At 44.5% G+C, this 17,608-nt stretch overlaps 1 long non-coding RNA gene across 1 annotated transcript; it reads left to right on the forward strand.

Moving 5' to 3' along the window:
• Positions 1-4,035: 4,035 nt before the first annotated feature.
• LOC122462951 lies at positions 4,036-13,168 on the forward strand. Its single transcript, XR_006285858.1, has 3 exons — positions 4,036-4,047; positions 8,688-10,583; positions 11,667-13,168. It is a non-coding gene; the product is annotated as an uncharacterized LOC122462951 (long non-coding RNA).
• Positions 13,169-17,608: the final 4,440 nt, after the last annotated feature.

Consider the following 17,608-nt stretch of genomic DNA (forward strand, 5'->3'; position numbering starts at 1 on the left):
CTGCACAGGGTGTGTCAGGTGTGTCAGGGCTCCGGGCTTATGACCCTCAGGAGCACCAGGTCTCAGGGCTTTAGACAGGGGGCAGCACTGGGTTTGGGGGCTTCAGGCCCAGGGCTCAGCTCTTGGTTTCAGCCCCACGGGGGGTGCTGGAGCTCGGGGCTTCAGCCCAGCAGCTCAGTTCCCACTTTCAACCCAGAGGCTCGAGCTACAAGTGGAGCACCAGGTTCAGCCCCAGTGCTCCCTCCGTAACTAAAGCCCCAACCCCTGGCACACCCTCCACCCCAGCTAAAGCAGGGAGTGAAGCTGTGGGGAGCCCTGTGCCCCGGCATCCCCGCCCCCTCCCAGGGCTGAAATTGGGAGCGGAGCCGCAGGGCTGAAGCCCTGACCCCAGCACTCCCCCCCGCCCCCAGGTCTAAAGCACTGAGCCCTGGTGGAGAAACCCTGAGCACCCCGCCCAGAGCCCTGGCGCCCTGAGAGTCAGAAGCCCCAACTCCCCAATGCTGCCCAGAGCCTTGACCCCACCTTCACCCCCCGCAGCTGCAGCCCCAACCCCCTGTGTGGCTGAAGTCTGTAACCTCTACTTCAGAGTTACAGAACATTTCAGAGTTACGGACAACCTTCATTTCCGAGGTGTCCGAAATTCTGAGGTTCTACTGTATTAACTTAACTTTTAACCCACTTTTAACTTTTAGGCACCCCTAGAATGCCAGCGCCCCTCAGCATGTGCTTACTGTGCCTAATTGGAAATCTGGCCCTGGTTGGCTGTATAATTCAGGCTTGGCCTGGCTCTCCATGACGCAAGCCCTTATGAAGCTCTTAGATGTGTGCCAATCAAGGACTGACTTAGTCTCCATTAAGGTCCAATTCAACATCTGTTAAAGTAAATGGAAAGACTCCACTTGACTGCAGTGGGCATCGCAGCAGGCCCTTAATGCTTGAATAGCACTAGTCAGTCCCTTGGGCATTATTTTTAAACAGTGTCATAGGTGTGCAAAATTTGCCATCAAGTATTGTAACCAGCATGAAGTTATCTCCCCTCTTTACCTATCTGCTTTCCTTCCGCTGAGGGCCGGTTGTTGGCCTGGTAGCCTCTCTACTTGAAATCATTTTCATTTGCAGTACAAGGGCCTGCTCCTGCACCCAGTTACATTGACAGGACTTCTTCCATGGGCTTCAGCGGGAACAGAATTGGGACTCAGAACAAAGCCATTACGCGTCCTTTAGAGTACGTGCCCCCTGTTTGATCTGCTGCCCAACTACTCTCCAGTTCCTTGGCATCACTACTCCTCTCTGGGCATTGCTGCGTCCTCAGGGCTTGTGGGGTTTGCACAGATTTCCAGACTGGGTGGAATTTTGTTATCGTTAATTGCATCTGGTCCTGAATGTTTTCTCAGCATCACTAGTTAAAAAAAAGTTAGAAGAACTAGCTAATAAGTCCTCTGGCACAGTGATCTTGCCAGCCAAAGCAGGATGCCGCAGCAAGGCTTATGGCACCACTCAGCAGGCATCATTTACTGCCTCTCTCAGCGGGAGTAACACACACACCTAGCAGCTCTTACTGGGGATGACATTGTACAAGGCAGTCAGTTTGGGAGGCCTTTGACAGACCACATCTCACGGGAGGAGTTATGTGTGGGCTGTTGTGTTAGCTTGACCCACCACAAACACATTAGTGGGTGCTGTAGTGAGATCCTACCCTGCTGCTTGAGTATGTGTGTGATGGGGGAAATGGCTCTCAATGCTTATGATGGGGGAAAATGGCTCTCAATGTTTATCCCTTTCCACGGCCGAGGGCAGAACTGAGGCCCTAAGTACCTTACTTGTTCTAAAATAATCTTTGCCCTTCAGAATGTGATGGGTTCCCCCAAGGGTGCCATCTGGAACTGGGATATGACTAAGCCCCCTGACCCACCAGCCTGGGTTCTGTGATAAGCAACAAAGTCTTCCAGCTTACACTTTCACCAGCATAGACACAGGTAGGGACAAACCCAGCTTCAGTTACAAGCAGGCTCTCTGACCAGCCCCTGCATGGGAAAACTACTCCCAGCTCCTTAAGCACGCCCCCTCGCCCCTCTGGTGTATAAAACCAAAATTATACCATCTTGTGCTGCACAGGGAACTGTACACTATAAGCTCATAAAACTCACTTCCTCCCTTAATGTGAAGAGGAATATGCAACAGCCTTTTCCCCAAGTTATGATTCCGACACACTGGTTTAGATAAAGCAAAAATAAATTGATTAACTATAAAAGATAGATTTAAGTGACTATAAGTGATAGCAAACAGATCAAAGCAGATTACCTAGCAAATAAACAAAAAAGCAAATATACTAAATAGATTGGATATGAATAGCAGATTCTCACCCTAAAAGATGATAGAAGCAGGCTGCAGATTCTTGAGGGGCAAGCTGCACTTGCTTTACAGCTTGGAATCCCCAGGTGTCTCATTCACAGGCTAAAAATCCCTTTAGCACTTCCCCAACGCTTCCCCCAGTTCAGTCGTTATTCCTCAGGTGTTTCCAGGAGTGTTCTTGTGTGGGGAGCGAAGAACACCAGATGATGTCACTCCCTGCCTTATATAGCTTTTGCATATGGTGGGAACCCTTTGTTCCAAAGTTTGGTTCCCAGACCTGTCTATGGAAAAACACTGACATCCCAAGATGGAGTCTAGAGACATGTGGTCTCATCGCATGTCCTTGTAGAGTCATAGCAGCCGTCATTCACAGGTTGTTTGGAGCATTTATAGGAAGGCTCACCAGGTGGGACATAAGCTTCTCCTAAGGACTATTGTTCTTTCTAATAGCTCTTCCCCACCCACTATCTAGAATGAAAGCAACTTGTCTAGTGGGCATTACCCAGGTGTAACTACATTTGAAATACAGATACATAGTCAATATTCATAACTTCATATACAAAAATGATTCATGCATACAAATAAGATAATCATACAGCAAATAATAAGATAATCAGCAAATCATAACCTTTCCAATGACACCTCACATGACTTATCTTGCATAAAATACATTATGATTATGTCATAATCATATCATCATCTCACTGTGAAGAATATGGGATGAGGTGTCACACCCACATCTCATTGACTAACCGCCTGCAGACTTAATTTATTGAGATAGTAACCAAAATCCCAAGTCCAAATGCCCCCAACGTTTGGGCCAGTAGTGTTCTGTTTAATTACTTACCGCATTTTGTATAATAAAGGGGAAGCTGCTAAACAAAGGCTGGATCTGTTAAATAGAGCACAGTAATTATGACTATTTGAGGATCTGTCTGTGCAACTTCTGAATTCTGGTTGATATTGTGAAGGTGTTATTATGAAGGACATAAGGGGAGGAGAAGCCAGGGGTGAATCACTCCAACTCTTTTGTTCTTTTCACTCTCTGTGAAGCTCTGGTACTGGCCACTGTCAGAGTTAAGATACTGGGCTAGATGGACCTTTGGTCTGATGCAGTATGGCAGTTCTTATGACTGCCTGCCCTGTAACCTTGGGTGCTTTTATTTACTATCGTAAATCCTCCAAATGCTCACTTGAAGTTATTCCATGTAAACGAAGGGATTGGAAAACAGCTTTGATTCAAACCTCTGACACCAATAGCCTTCCTGTAAGTACAAGGTCTCACCCTGGTTTCCACCAGCCTAGTTAATCCTTGCAGGGTGACATCAACAGCCCCAAGTCTCCCCAAATCCATCCTCTGAGTTCTTAAGTATCTGACACTGGACTTTCCCCCTCTGCTTAGTCAACCCCAAAGGCATGAAACCAGGCTCCCAGTCACCAGCTAGTTTGCACACCAGAGACCTGCTTGGGGTAAAAAACAAACGCTTTATTTAAGAGAAAAGTCAGAGATAAAATAGTAAGGAAAAGCGAACATAATTTACACAGAAAATAAACAGATGCATCCTCAACTTTACACTCTCAAGTTAGATAAACTCCCTTTGCTAGTACAACTCACCTCTTACCTCTGAACAGTTTTCCAGCATACCCTTTGGTCACAGAGGGGATCCAGCATTTTATGGACAGCATCCTCCATGTGTCTGTCCCTCAGTTTCTAGATAAAGTCCTCAGTTTCTAGCCTCCCCCCTCAGACTAAGGTGACTCATGGTTATTCAGATTGAGACAACTGTACATTTCCCCAATGTTTTTCCATTAACTTTAATGGTCCACCATTATCCTTTCCTGAGTTAGGCAATGGATAATTGCTTGAAGCCAGTTGTGTGTGAACACCTGGCTTGGGAGGTGCCCCTCCTCACTTAACTTCTCACCGCCCTGCTGTGAGGTGTCGCTCAGGTTGCCAACCCTCCAGGATTGTCTTTAAGTAAAGATTGTCATGTGATAAAGCCTTGAGAGTATGACATGTTATTATCATCACCACACTTCTTTGTAAAAGGTTACGCTACTCAATGCAAACCTGCAGGGAGGGAGATTCTGCTCTGAAAGGTGACTAACAGATAGTAGTTTGTGCCATATTTATTGTCTCTCAGTGGCATTCAGATCTAATCCCCTGAATTTATAACCGCTAGAGCTGTAAACTCAGCCTCGAATCTGAAAAGCACCAATCCAGTGACCCTGAAAGTCAATGGGAATGTTTCTACTGACTTCAATGAGTGTTGCATCAGGCCTAAAGTCAGACTGGGGTTTTCCTGGCTCTTTCATCACCAATATTAAAGATTCTGCAGCTGGAAATTAATTAAAACATCTGTTCTTAGCGCAATGGTTCTAGAGGTGGTTAGCAGGTGCATCTTGCTAGCTAACTGCTACAAGGGGTTAATCTGGCAGTAGTGAAATATGCTGGTATTATGGAGTAGATGAACCTAAGTTACTGTTTTGTTTTTAATAGTTCATGTGAATATGGGGATAAAGGTCCTGACCTCCTTTGTAAAGTACTTCGATATCTACTGATGAAACACTTTATAAGAGCTAAGTAGGCATTATGTCCATTAGCAGTTCACTGGAGTAACACACTGGTGACTCTGGCCTAGACACTTACAGTCCAAGAGCCCGATCCTACAAGATACTGAGAATGCTTGGCTCCAATTGACTTCAGGGAGAGTGAAAACAGCAAGTACCATGGATTCTTGGAAGCCTGTAGCCTATGTACTCTGGACTGACAATGAAACATCCACATCCGTCTTTAAGACATGATTATCCTCTGCAGTGTTCCTAGAAATGGGCTTGGGCCAAGATGTCTGAAGCCATATCTGGAGCTGAACTTAACCCAGAGTCTTGTTTCTGTGTCACTGATTCCCTGACTACTTTCCTCTCCATTATTTCTTTTTGCTGTCAGATCACTTAGTGTGACTCTTCTGTTGAAGAACCTCCCTACTCTATCTTCTAGTCAGATAAGGACATGAGGATTTTATTTTTTTAAACAGGAAAAAGCCAACTGGGTCATTACACAAACTGAATCTATTTCCCCATGTTAAGTATCCTCACACCTTCTTGTCAACAGTCTGAAATGGGCCATCTTGATTATCACTATAAAAGTTTTTTTTCTCCTGCTGATAATAGCTCATCTTAACTAATTAGCCTCTTAGAGTTGGTATGGCAACTTCCACCTTTTCATGTTCTCTGTATCTATATATATCTTCTTACTATATGTTCCATTCTATGCATCTGATGAAGTGGGCTGTAACCCACGAAAGCTTATGCTCAAATCAATTCGTTAGTCTGTAAGGTGCCACAAGTGCTCCTGTTCTTTTTGCAGATACAGACTAACATGGGTGCTACTCTGAAACTTGGCTCTACTAGTCTTTCTTCATTAATCTTATCTCAGTCCCCCCATTACCCTCTTTACTCCTGTGGTTGCTTGGTTACTGCAGCTTGTAATACTTCCTCTCTTGATAATGAGCCTGCCTCAAATTTAGCTGTACCATTAACTTCAATTGCCTTACTTGGCAATTTGTTCTCTTTATGATTGGCCTGTTTGTTCATTTTGTTTTTATTATTATTATTTAGATTGTGGTCTAGGGTTATAAAAATATATCTTGCATTAATTCAGCACCATTCCCACACTCCCTGAAAAGCACTGCAACCGTTAATGCATGCATTCACACAACAACCTGTGTCTTGGTATTATTATCCTCATTTTTCAGAAGCGTAAATGGAGGCACAATGAGCCATATCATCAGCTGGTAAACTGACATAGTTCCACTGAAGTCAAAGGAGCGTTACCAATTTACACCAGATGAGGTTGTGGCCGAGAAATACACAGCAACATATATTTAAAAACAAACAAAACCCCTACTAAAATAAAACATTCCACTACACATGTTTCTCTCCCTGGGGAAAGGATCTGACAGATGTTAGCACAACGCTGCCTGCAGTGACTCAAAAGCATGAATACCAACTTCAGGGCAGACTATCGTGCCCTGGTTCCTAATCCCCAAATTGGTTGTGAGTTCTATACTTCGATTTTACCAATCATTTATCCAGTGTCAACTCCTCAGGCACTATAACAGCCTTAATATGGAGTCACAGACATCCCCTGGGATACTCCAATTTATCTCACCACCCAGGTGAGCATACCTTTGTGATAGATTGTCCTTTACACTAAGAATCACACCAATACTCACTCCAAAGGACTTGTCACCTACCCCAGGTCAACTGTATCTTAGACCCTACCCCAATAACAATACTTATAGCCAATCCTATAATAAATTACATAAAGCTGTATTAAGCAGGAACAGGAAACCTGAGTTATTTACAAGGCTAAAGCAGGTAAACATAGATACACAAATGAGTTACATTCTTACATTTCAAAAGTTCATAAAAGCTTCTATACTCAGCAAGCTCTTTATGCCTTCTAGTGCTAACCTAGGCTAAGCAGCTAGGGATCTCTTGCTTATGCCCAGAAACACTTTGCCCCCCACAGTCCAAACAGCACAGAGATACCAAGTTCCTTGTGTTTAGGGGTTTTATCCCACTCCTGCCATGTGCTCTGGGCAGCTAACGGGAGGAGTCCACTTACATGACTCATCTTCACGGGGAAGAGAGCAGAACAACAAGTCTTTTGTCAATAGTCCATCTGGTATTGATGGACCTTTCCTTTTGGGAAGAGTGTAACACTTGCTGCTGAAGGTCAGCCCTTCACACTAATTAATGTCTCTTTCCTATCTGGTGATTAACACAGTCACAGAGGTTCACAATGCAACTGCTCAAATATTACCTTACAATATTGGATACAGATGTTATAAGTGAGATTGATGCAGGCAGCAACTCACAAGCATTCAATAAATGCTAAACACATTTTTATAATTCTAATACCTATTTTAACAACACTAACACACAGGTGAGCCAGACCGATTCCAGCTATGTATTTGTCAGTGTTCAGCTGAGACATAGCATAAGCTGGCACCAGAGCTGCCTTTGTCACAATGAGTCACATTGTTTAATGGATTACTGGAAGGCCCTCGAACACTACATTGATGAGCATGTTATAAGAATCTAAATAGAACAGAACAGAAGAGCCTGGTCTGCAGAGGTGCTGAGCACTTGCAGCTGCCCTGAACATCACCTGAAATTGTGGGTGCTCAGCACTTCTGAAAAGCTGGCCCTGAAGGATATGTCTAGACTGCAATAAAACGCCTACAGCTGGCCTGTGTCAGCTGACGGGCTTGTAGGGCTAGAAAATTGCTGTGTAGACAGTCAGGCTCAGGAACTCTTGCAGAGTCCAGGCTCCAGTCTAAGCCCAAGTGTCTACACGGCAATTTTATAGCCCTGCAGTCTGAGCCCCACAACTCCAAGTCAGCTGACACAGGCCAGCTGCGGGTGTTTTATTGCAGTGTAGATGTACCCTCAGGAAACTGACGGATGTCAGTGGCAGATTTAGAAAGAGAGCTTAGAAGTCGTGCTCTGAACTGCCTACATAACTCTCACATTTGTTAACAGTTTATCTTATTACACTATTCAGCCCCACAGAGTTTTGAATACTTCAGAGTTCATGGATTTGTCAAAAACAAATAATGCCAAACCAAGCCAGTTTCTTTCTTTGACAGGTTTACAAGTTTGTAGATCGGTGGGGAAGCCACAGATGTGATATATCTTGATTTTAGTAAGGCTTTTGACACTGTCCCACATAACATCCTCATAAACAAATTCCCTGATCCAGGACAGGATACTAGGGTTTACTCTCCCCCTAGACTTCCTCCTTGTCCCTACCCTACTCTCTCTTCCTTTAGAGCTAACTACAGGTCCTTTCCCTATAGCCCAATACTGCTTTCACTTCCTGGCTTTATAATTCAATCCCAGCTCCTCCTGCTGCTGAGTTTTATCAAGCCTTGGCTCCTCTCCAGATGCAGCATATAAGGCTAATTGGCCCTTTCTGGCCCACATTAACCTGCTCAGGGCTTGCAGGGGGTGAGCACCTCATCACAGATGTATTAACAGGAGGATGCAAGACACAGAGGGTCACTGCTGGTGAGGCCTTAGCTGGAATATTGTGTCTGGTTCTGAGCACTGCACTTTAGGAAAGATGTGGACAAATTGGAGAGAATCTAGAGGACAGCAACAAAAATGGGAAAAAAAGATTTAAAAAACCTAACCCATGAGGAAAGGTTAAATAAACTGAGCCTGGTTAGTCTTGAGAAAAGGAGACTGAGGTGGGTGCCTGATAAGAGTCTTCAAATACGGGAAGGGCTGTTATCCAGAGGACCGTGATTGATTGTTCTGCACAGTCGTGGAAGGTAGGACAAGAAGTAATCGACTTAGTCTGCAGGAAGGGAGATTTATATTAGAGATTAGGAAATATTTCTAACTAAAAAGGTAGTTATGCTCTGGAACAGGCTTCCAAGGGAGGTTGTGGAATCCTCTGCACTGGCGGTCTTTTAGAACAAGTTAAACAAACACCTGCCAGGGATGGTCTAGGTATACTTGGTCCTGCCTCGGCACAGGGGGCTGAACTAGATGACCTCTCAATAGGGTTGCCAGCATTGCATTTCAAAAATAAAGGACGGTTTCCTTAGCACCCACACTGCACCCCACCTCCCGATATCATCATCATCAGTATTAGTAATAATAAGCAGTAGTGACCTACATTCGCCAGGGATATTTCTTGCTGCTTTTTGCAGCACTCAGCAATTCCCGATCTTGTTGTACAGAGGTGAAAAAATAAGGGCTGTCCCTTGTAATAAGGGACTGTTGGGAGTCCTGCCTCTCAAGGACCTTGCAGCCCTACATTTCTATGATTCCATTATTCTAAGTTTTCTGCAATCAGAATGACACCGGATGCTTTAGCCTCTTCTGATAACAAACAATTCTCCGAAGAACCTGGTTCCCTACACTACGCTTTCTAAAGCACAATAATAGCTTCCTTACCCACTGAAGAGAAGGAGCCCCGTTGGGCATCTGAATCTGAACTTTCTCAAAGTTTGGGGTGCTCCTCTCAGGAATTTGGTATGGCCACGGTTGTTATCCAGATCTGTATTTCAGTTAGTTAACACTGATGTACTTGACATTTATATTTATGTTATGGTAGGGACCCCAGGCACCTAGAGATCATGCTAGGTACACTTATATAAATTGTAAACCTACACTGTGGCACTATCGCATAATCTAAACACACTTAAATGACTCCAAGAAAATTACTTCTTCTCTGCTTCCTTGCAAAGGTCTCTAGGTTATTTGAATAATCCAAATAGGGATATCACTAAAATAAAATATGTAATGTTGTTACTGCTGTAGCACCCAGACACCCCAATAAGACTCAAGACTCCATTATGCTAGGTGCTATGTGAACAGAGAAACATAATTTCTGCTCTATAAGGAAGTACTAAAAATGCTTGTCAGAATGTTTAAAGCTGGGTGCCTTCAGACAGGTTGGTAAAGTCACATTTTGGCACTTAAACTGATGCCCTTGCTAATTTCCTGCTGTTCTCATTGACTTCAGTGGGTTTTGTGAGACCTCAGCACCTCTCAAAATCAGACTGATTTTTATTCAAAATATGAATTTTGCAACCTAACTTTAGGCACTTTGAACATTTTGACTACTGTTGTTGTTCTTAGGTTTAGCCCTGTAGCCGCTTCAGCCAGTGTCTGGTTCTAGATGAAGTCTAGCTAAGCAAGACCATTCTGTATTTTTCCAAACCCTGCCAACTTTCCATAAATATTATAACTTATAATATTGTGAGTCATGTCCTTTGGCATGGGTAGGTTGCTATATTTATACATGGCTTTATACTTCTTTTGCTTTATAAATAAAGTTTAACTGAACAAATTTATCTACGAACTTTACTATGTATTAAAAATTCAGCTCAATATGTCACTACAAGGGGGTACTTGTTTCTTTGTTTGTTTGTTTTAGTTTGAGTTGATTTGGGGAGGTGATCAAGAAAACAAGACTCTTTTGAGCAAGGCAGGTGCTGCGCAAATCTTTCTCTTTTTTTTTTTTTTTTTTTTTGAGCACCTCAGTTCTGGTCTGTAACAGTCCCTGTTGTTGCAGTGCTGAACACCTTTAGCAGAGCCTGCCAGTTATAACAAAGGATGTAGGAGTTTGTGACATACACAAATGGAGATCAGCGGAGGCACCCATGCTTATCTTCACTTGACGCCTAAACCAGCACTTGAATCCAAAGGTAAGGCGAGTGCATTCACTACTTTAATTGTGAGCTCTTTGGAGCAAGGACTGGCTTTTTGTTCTGTGTTTGCACAGTGTGTAGGACAATAGGAATCCCAGTCATGGACCAAGGTGCCCAGTAATACCACAGTACAAACAATAAATAGTTAACCCATGGTGCCAGCTCAAAAGCAGGCTACCAACGGTGGTCACATACCCTCCATTTGACAAGATCTGACCCCCCCACTCTCTAAAGTCTACACAAATCGCAACTTGTACCCAACTTCTCTGGAACTGTAGTGTTGAGATCTAGCTTTTGTTGCTTTGTAGGCCAGGGTGGGTGGGTTGGGGTAGGGCGGGGGTAGGGCAGGCAGCACGTAACTGATTTTACTCTGAAGTTCCAAAAGGTTCACCACTGTGATAAGAAGCAGCACTGAAGTCTTCAGCCCAAAAGAATTAGCTTGGCCAAGTTATGGGCAATTGAAAAAGAAGTACCAAACCTGCTGTCCACACTATGCATTTTCAAAGCATTGGCTGGAGATTTGGTCATGTGACTCCTAGTCAAGTGAATGGGAGTTATATGGGTAAAGGCTCAGAGAGGACTGTTGGTCTTGTGGTTCAGACACTGGCTTGGGTCTAAAGAGATCACCCTGACTCTGCTATTTGACCTTGAACAAGTCACCTGTGAAATGGAGATAATAAGGGTTTTTTCACCTACCATATGTCTTTTCTATTTAGAAAAGAAACAATTTTGGGCAGGGACTGTCTTACTGTATGTATGTACAGTGCCTTGGTTGGTGCCTGTTGGTGTTTCCATAAAACAGATTATTAATAATAAATGCAAAGCTTTGGGGGAAATTAATGGTTTAAATGTCATTGTTGTCAGATGGCACCAGGGAGACTTATTTCCTTGGTTTTCTAGTTTAGATCATGGATCATCTGTTTGTTCCAAATAGTTCTGTTTATGATTTTTTTAAAAAGGAGTTCAGTTTCTGGGGACAGACATTTCTTTCCAAAGCGTATTTTGCAAAGGAAGGGCTAAAAAAGGTCTGTCTAAATGATGAGCAGTTCCTGAAGAAAATCATGTTCTTTTTGCTTCCAGACAGCAAGTGTTCATCAAGCATAAACAGTAAATATCTCATCCCAAAAGTGACCTTGGAGACATGCAGCTGAAATGAAAACAATGTTTAACTGCTGTTGGACTGAGTCACACTTTAATGGAGCTGACACTGAGAGGAAGGTTTTGCAGTGTTTCCTTAAAATGGATTTCCTCTGGATTTGTCTGATCGCCTCTTGAAGTTTGTTCCATTGCGAGATTCCCCTGACTGAAAAAAATTCTTTGTTCCAGCTCTTATGTGTTTTGTCCTTGTCTTTGTGATCCGCATTGTCCCAGAGGAGTGCAGCCGCTGTGGTGGTTCACAGATTGAAACTCAGTCTTTGATGTAGCTGATCCATTAACTGCTTTGAAAATTAGGACCCAGGCCTTAAACTGGCATCCAGAGCTGATGGGGGCCAATGGAGGGACTTGAGCATGGGCCTGATAAACTGAGGGCAGCCTAAGCCCTGGAAACAATGGGCAACTGCATTCTGTGCCAGCTGGAACCTGTGCATTTTTTCACATCCAGTTTTATGTACAGTCAGATGCAGTAATCCAGCCTGGAGATGATGAATTCATGGATTCCTCTGGCTAGTTCCTCATCTGTGAGGGGGAAGGGATGAAGTTTTTTAGCTAGCTGAAGGTCAAATAAGGCAGTTTTAGAAGCTGATACTATCGGGCCATCCAAGATTAATGAGTCTTCAAAGAGGATGCTGAGGCCTTGTGCTCCCATGATGAATGGGAGTGGTGAGCCTTTGGTGGAAGGAGACAGTGCACCAGCACTGGTAGCTACTTCCCTCGTGGTGGTGGGTTTTTTACAGCACTGGGAGAGCTCTCTCTGGTGCCATGACTACATAGCCACGTTAAAGTGCTTTAACATTGCTAGTGAAGACATACCCTTAGTGTCATCAGCATACTGTTAACAGCTGAGCCCATGGTGTCTCACTCTCTCTCCCAGTGACCTCATGTAGCTATTGAAGAGAAGCAGGGATAGTCTGGATCCCTGCAGGACCCCATAGAGGAGGGCTGTCATAAAGATAAAGGGAAGGGTAACCACCTTTCTGTATACAGTGCTATAAAATCCCTCCTAGCCAGAGGCAAAACCCTTTCACCTGTAAAGAGTTAAGAAGCAAAGGTAACCTCGCTGGCACCTGACCCAAAATGACTAATGAGGAGACAAGATACTTTCAAATCTGCGGGGGGAATAAAGGGTCTGTCTGTCTGTGTGATGCTTTTGCTGGGAACAGATCAGGAATGCAGCCTTACAACTCCTGTTAGTTAGTAAGTAATCTAGCTAGATATGCATTAGATTTCCTTTTGTTTAATGGCTGGTAAAATAAACTGTGCTGGATGGAATGTATATTCCTGTTTTTGTGCCTTTTTATAACTTAAGGTTTTGCCTAGAGGGATTCTCTATGTTTTGAATCTGATTACTCTGTAAGGTATTTACCATCCTGATTTTACAGAGGTGATTCTTTTACTTTTTCTTTAATTAAAATTCTTCTTTTAAGAACCTGATTGCTTTTTCATTGTTCTTAAGATCCAAGGGTTTGGGTCTGTGTTCACCTGTACAAATTGGTGAGGATTTTTATCAAGCCCTCCCCAGGAAAGGGGGTGTAGGGCTCGGGGGGATATTTTGGGGGAAGACGTCTCCAAGTGGGCTCTTTCCCTGTTCTTTGTTTAAAATGCTTGGTGGTGGCAGCATACGGTTCAAAGACAAGGCAAAGTTTAGGGGGTTTTTCATGCAGGTCCCCACATCTGTACCCTAGAGTTCAGAATGGGGAAGGAACCTTGACAAGGGCCTTTGAAGAGAAGGAGCAGTTATCCATCACCACTCTGAGTTCTGCTGGGGAGGAACAAACTGAAGCCACTGTAGTGCTGGACCATCTACTCCTGCTAGATCAGTGTTTCTCAAAATGGGGTCTGCAGACCCGCAAAGATACTCCAGGGGGATCATAGGCCCCACTGAGAAACTCCTACCCCTCTCTCCCAGCATGCCAGGGAGCAGGCTTCCTACCTGCCCCGGCTCCACAAGGCTCCCGGAAGCAGCCAGCATGTCCCTGAGGCCCATGGGGGCAGGGGGCAGGAGAGCTCAGTGTGCTGCCTCCGCCCCGAGCGCCGACTCTGCAGTTCCCAGTGGCTGAGAACTGCAGCCAATGGGAGCTGTGGGGGTGGTGCCTGCAGGTGGGGGCAGCACACGGAGAACCCCTGGCCCTCCCACCTAGGAGCCGCTGCTAGGGGGATGTGTCGGTCGCTTTTGGGACCTGCTGGAGGTAAGTGCCACCCCCCTCACCTCCTCCCATATCCCCAACCCCCTGCCCCACCCCGGAGCATGCCCCCCATTCCCCCTCCGGCACCCAAACTCCCTCACAGAGCCAGCACCCCTCACCCCCTCCTGCACCCCAAAGCCCCTGCCCCAGCCCTGAACCCCCTCCAGCACCCAAACTTGTTCCCAGAGCCCGCACCCTGCACCTCCTCCCGCACCCAAACTCCTTCCCAGAGCCCACACCCCCTCCCACACCCAAAGTCCCTCCCACAGCCTGCACCCCACACCCCCTCCTGCACTCCAACCCCGTGCCCCAGCCTGGTGAAAGTGAGTGAGGGTGGGGGAGAGTGTGCGACGGAGGGAGGGGGGATGGAGTGAATGGGGGTGGGGCCTCAGAGACGGGGCAGGGGCAAGGGCTGAGCAGGGTGGTGGGACTTGGGGGTCCCTGACAAAATGTAAATCAAAATGAGAGTCCTCGGGTTGCTAAAGTTTGAGAACCGCTGTGCTAGATCATATAGCTGTGTTAGCAATACCTTATGATCCACCCTGTCAAAGGCTGCCGAGAGGCCCAGCAGTATGAGCATAGAAATCTTGGCTTGTCCATAGCCATGAGGCAGTTGCCTTTTAGTGCCACTAGAGCAGTCTCCGTGCTATGCTTTGGTCTAACTCCTGATCGTGAGGTATCCAGGCTGTCTGGTGCTGCTGGCAGCTGAGACCCTGTGATCCCAGCTAGCGGGGGGACATGCGTGAGCAAAGAGAAAGAATCCTGCAAACAAACAGGAATTCACCATCCTCACATGCAGGAAAGGCAAACAGGAATTCACCACTTTGAAAATAAATGGGCTAGTTTAAGATGTTGATGAGAAATGGAGATATAAATAGAAGCTCCCGGGTAAGAAAAAAATCTTGTGTGACTAATGCTGAGTGCAACTGCAGTAAAGAAACACAAAGCAGGTAAGCGCTACCTGGTCTGCATTAGCTGAAACACTGGCCAAGCCTGTGGAGGACTTGACAAGTCCAGGCTGAGTTCAGGTGCAATGGGAATTTGTTCAAGCTCAAACCATACAAAACTCAGTGGTTTCACATAGGTTTGACTATAGAGTGAGTATGTTTGATCCCTTGTGGAACTCAGGAAAATTGTCTTTATTTATAGCTCTTTCATTATGGATTGTTCCGTTTGATTCTCTTAGAAGTTAATCTTCACAAACACTTTTATCCATTAGACCCCTTCTGGAATGGCTTCCATCACAGTCTTCAACTACATCAAGGCCTTCCTGAGTTCATAGATTCCAAGGCCAGAAGGAAGCATTGTGATTGTCTAGGCTGATCTCTTATATAACCCAAATAATTCCTACAGCAAATCTTTTAGAAAAATATCCAATCTTGATTTCAAAATTGTCATTGAAGGAGAATCCACCACAAACCTTGGAAAATTGTTCGAATCATTAATTACTCTCACTGTTAAAAATTTTGTACTTTATTTCTACTCTAAATTTGTCTAGCTTCAACTTCCAGCTATTGGAGTGTGTTATACTTACCGACTATAATCAAGTCACCCCTTAACCTTAAGATAAATAGATTAAGCTCCTTGAGTCTCTCATTATAAGGCATGCTTTCTAATCCTTTAAACATTTTTGTGGCTCTTCTCTGAACCCTCTCTAATTTCTCGAATCCTTCTTGAATTGTGGGCACCAGAACTGGATATGGTATTCCAGCAGGGGTTGCACCAGTGGCAAACACATAGGTAAAATATCTAACTTTAGTAGCTTCTGTTTGACATCCTCCAGAGATACTAGTGGAATGGCAAGTGTGTTATCACCACGTGATGAGACTATATCATCTTTTTTCCCCCAAATACAGACTAAAAATATTTATTGATCACTTCTGACTTTTCTGCATTATTATTCCTAATTCTACCGTTTCCATATAGTAATAGACCCATATCAGCATCAAGATTCTTTGTTATATATATTTTCATAGCTGCCTTTTTCCCCCTAAACCAGGTTGGTTTTTTAACCAGTTCAGCCTTTTTCCTCTATAGTAAGATTGTGGCTTTGGGGGCATCTAGTGAGGTGTTCTTAAATGATTCCCAAATCATTCACATTTTTCCGATTACATTCTTTCTCCCAGCTGATTTGGCTCAAAATTGTTTTCAGCTTTGTGAAATTGGCCCTTTTAAAGCACCAAGTATATATCTATTACCGGTCTGAACTTTATTTGGCTTTCACACTATAAATGTGCTCAAGTCATGATCACTTGTACCTCAACTACCATTAACTTTAGTTCTGTGATCCAGTCCTCTTTATTATACATGTTATAGGTGCATAAGGAGATGGTCATCCTGTTCCCTAGTGTGATTTGGTGGTCTACAGCAGACACCAACTATACCCCATCTTGTGCTTTATCTATTAGGACATTGATCCATGTGCACTCAAGATCATTTTCTTCTGAGTTATCAGTGACTTGGAACCAGATAATGCCATTTTTGACATAGCATGCCACTTCCGCTCCCCTTTTGCCCACTTGATCTTTCCTAAATATGTTATAACCATTGGTTTTTAACATTCCAGTGGTGTGAATCATCCCACTAGGTTTCAGTAATATGAGATAGATCATAAGTGAGCAATTCCAATTCCTCTTCTTTGTTGCTTCTGCACAATGCTGGGTTGTTCCGCTGTAAAATACACTGCTTGCTGTGTCACCCTTAGCTTGGTTACAGTGTGGATATTAAAGGTTTTCCCGGCCATTTGTCACTTTAGCAGTACTGTTTTCTTACGTGCGCAAGCCTTTGAACATGACTTTACCCTGTTCTGTAATGGAAATGACAAGTGGCTAAAAGGCTTCTTTGTTCCCCAGTGTTGGAAGGCCCACCTTCTGCTCTCTTTGGCATTTTTCATCCAAGTTGTGTCACGCATATTTTTAAACTGTTGCCCCAGAAACATTCTGCCCTTTGGTAATGGGAATAATGCTGATTTTTCTTAAATAGAAGGAAGGCAATTGTACCAAACTGTCATGGGAGATTTGGGCTGACTGAGCTCAAGATTCACTGTTTTACTGTTTTAAAGCATTTATCCTGCTATGGGTTAAAAGAACAGCGATGTCTGCAGAAAACTCAGAGCTCCTGTTGAACCAGCGCCCCCTTTTTTTAGTAGGGCCCCACTGAATTAAATGAGAAATGCCCCAGACTTGGGTTCATTGGCATCTTTCCCATACCATTAAGTGCACTGTACCACAGTTCTGGGGACAGAGCCTGGTTCTCTCTACTTTCTGCTGCTCTAGTGGTGCAAAGGAGAGGAGGAGCTGCCCTAAAGCAGCAGCCAGAGATTCTCCCTGGGTGTCGGGGTGGATCAGAGGGTGGGGAAAAGATATGAAAATAGCAGAGCTGAAGTGCTAGGCACGCTGCCCGACCCACATCAGGCAGAGCAGTCCCTATGGTTCCAGCCAGTACAATTGTAGCCAAAAGGTGGTTCTAATAACTTATGCTAGAGGCTGTTCTGGCTCCCGACTGCTTCCAAGAGTGGAGAGGTGGCTTAGATCCACATTCTCCCCCACCCTCATATTGTGTCATGTGCTGGGCACAGGTTGGCTGGACCTGATGATCTGGACCCAATTATTAAGGCATTACTTTTGGTATAAAAATACCTTATGTGAGACTCAGGTTCAATACACTTCCCTCAACTTG

This window comes from Chelonia mydas, chromosome 1 (genome assembly GCF_015237465.2).
Source record: "Chelonia mydas isolate rCheMyd1 chromosome 1, rCheMyd1.pri.v2, whole genome shotgun sequence".
NCBI classification, from domain to species: domain Eukaryota; kingdom Metazoa; phylum Chordata; order Testudines; family Cheloniidae; genus Chelonia; species Chelonia mydas.